This window comes from Herpailurus yagouaroundi, unplaced genomic scaffold (genome assembly GCF_014898765.1).
Source record: "Herpailurus yagouaroundi ecotype Mexico unplaced genomic scaffold, PumYag 142, whole genome shotgun sequence".
Taxonomy (NCBI): domain Eukaryota; kingdom Metazoa; phylum Chordata; class Mammalia; order Carnivora; family Felidae; genus Herpailurus; species Herpailurus yagouaroundi.
In genome coordinates, this window is record NW_024412397.1 from 38,335,770 (window position 1) to 38,338,617 (window position 2,848).

The following is a 2,848-nucleotide window of genomic DNA, read 5'->3' on the forward strand; positions in this document are numbered from 1 at the left end:
AAGCCCTCTCTCGCAGACGACCAGCACACAAACCTTGCTGCCACCGTATGGGCAGGACACACATTGCGTACAATGTGTCCACTACCTGCGCATTATGGATCTGTCCCCTCCGCTACACTCTTGGCTCGCGACCCTCCAAAGCGGTGCCACAAGCGTGGCAGTGTGCAAGCAGCCCCAACAGGAGCCAGCACCACTCCACAGTGACTCCTGCCCTGGGGAGAGGGAAAGATAACCACACACACCAGTCAGACTGCAGCCCCAGCAGTGGGCTAGAGGCAGGCAGCTGGTCTGACTGCGGGCCCTGTCCACCAAGGACAGCTTCTCAGGGGACAACACAGGGAAAGCACCCTGCACTTGGATGCTAATGCATCCCTGGCAAATGCCTGGTCCCACTCAACTCAAGCCCAAGGCAGCCCTAGGCTGACCTACTAACACCAGAGGGACTAAACCCTGCGCCCAACAGGCAAAGAGAGCTCCTGCTGACGACTGGACTGAAGGAAAAAGCGGTTCAGTCACAGCAGCCAGATACGTGCAACACACGTAGGAGACACGCCTGAAGCATCAGGTTCTGGTGAATAGGGGACACTACAGTGCCTCCTGTTCATAAGGCCACTACTTCCAGGAGCAGACACAGCTGATTTCCTAATGCAGAAACAGACACAAGAGTCAGACAAAATGAAGAGAGAGAAATACGCCTCAAATCAAGAACAGGATGAAATCACAGCAAGAAACCTCAGCGAAATGGAGTAAGTAGTATGCCTGACAGAGAATTTAGGGTAGTGAGCATAAAGATATTCACCGGACTTGAGAAAAGAGTGGAAGACATCTGTGACACCCTTAACAATGACCCCAAGACTGGCAGAACAACGTCCGTAGCTAAATGGAGAGACAAGGCCACATCAAAGAGGGCGAGGAAGGGTGGAGATGCGATAGGGAGCGAAATGGACCTGCAGGCCTGTCTTCTAGAGGAAGGGACCTATGGGCACCGAGAGGGGACATAAACAGACTGTCGACTGGGGATTCCACATGGGGAAGATGCATCCCTCACACTTGGCTTTGGGCCAAGTTTCATGAGTTCTTAAAACCAGTGGGATTAAAACCTGGAATTTTAAAACTCAGCGGGCTCTGCTCTGTGAGAGGAAAATGAATATCCACCCTTAAAGAGACAGCACAACGAACAGCCTGTGGAGGTACAGCATCAAAGCAGCAGTTTGAAAAATGCCTGGGGCCTCCGTCAGGGAGAGTTGTTTAACTCCCAGAGTGTAACTAGAGGGACAGAGATTGCTGGGAAACCCCTCCAGGAACCAAGGGGCTGACTTATAGCATTTCCCTCCCCCGCCCCGAGCATAAACTTACAGCCACGAGGTGGGGGGGGGGGGAAGCAGTGGGGTGCCAACGCCCACTCCCTAACTTGCTAACACTGCCGACCCTACTGCCCCCGACTCCCCTCGCCCACCCCCATTTTACCGTTTTATCCTGGGATGAAGCCTGGAACTCTGGGAGCAATTTTCTGGGCATAGACTGTTTTGGTCCCCGGTGGACTGGTTTTTACTGCACTGCGTCTTGACACCTTGTCGTCTGGGGTAGGCCTGGTGACTCATAGGAGCAGCCCCCCTAGAAGGTTCCTGTATTAGCTGTGAGATGCTGTGATGGTCAGGCTCCCTACTTCACTTAATTTCTTCTTAGGACCCATGGAGAAGTTTCGCTTAGTCCTAAGTACATCTACTCGACATAACTGTTCCTAGCTTATGGACTCTTTAAATTGAGTCATGCTTGCTTACCTCTTGCTATTGGCAACTAGGAAGCTCAGTGGTAATTCTTCCCCTTCATACTAGCAAATTCTAGAAGACCTTAGGGCATGTGTGAGGCTCCTGACCATACTTCTGGCTTCCTTCATCTCTTACCTCCTCCTCATTTGCCTTTGCTCTGATTTCCTCAGTTACAAATGTAATGTACTGCTTAAAAAAAAAAAATAAACTGCTTTATTTTTTTTTGGCTGAGGAAAGTATGGATTCAAAATGCACCCCCCCCTTTTTTTTTAAGAGTTCCATTAGAGTAATTGAAGGATACTGATGTGATATTAGGAGTAAAAAAGTCACTACTGACTTGTGTTTTACCCATTATTGGTGCTAAGCTTTTGAAAACCATTAGAGGAGAAAACAAAAACACCCTCCTGTTCCCTCTGCCTTTCTTTAGCTTAAAAATCTCTTGGGTCTGAGGTGGTAGGAGCAGCCTTCCTGGATATGGTTTTAAAGAGTGTCTATATTTGCTGATATTTCCCTCTCCTTGGGAGGACAGTTAAGTCAACGCATATTCATAAACATCTTTTTAGTACAGAAATGTGACCAGGAATAAACACCCTCTCTGTGAATCAGCAGCCAGTTCGCTCCATGGTTTCTAGGGCATGGTTTCTCCACAGGAGCAATGTTCATGGAACCCCGGACCAAAGATCTTCCACGGACGAGATACTTGGAGCCGTGGGCTTCTCTTGTGCCAAAGCTGCAAGCTTGGTGGAATCCTCTTGCCGGCCCTTTGCCTCCTGCCCGCCTCCGCTGGCCTTGGGCCGCCAGTCCTGCTGGTGCCCTCTGCCCCCCCACCCAGGGTCTGGGCTCTTACCTTGCCTGTCCTGTGAAGCTGTCCAGCACAGCTGCTGCCTCAAGGTAATGTGTTGTTGTGGAGCTGCATCCGGGTTGATGATGGGATCAAGTTCCCCCCTTCCCCACCCCCATGCGATTTTCAAAACAGGAACAAGTGACTTGAGGATACTGGATTCTTCTTAAAATATCTTAAAAGGCAAGAGTGATCAACCTCTTATATCATTGTCCCCTTTGCAGTCTTTCCTTCTCTT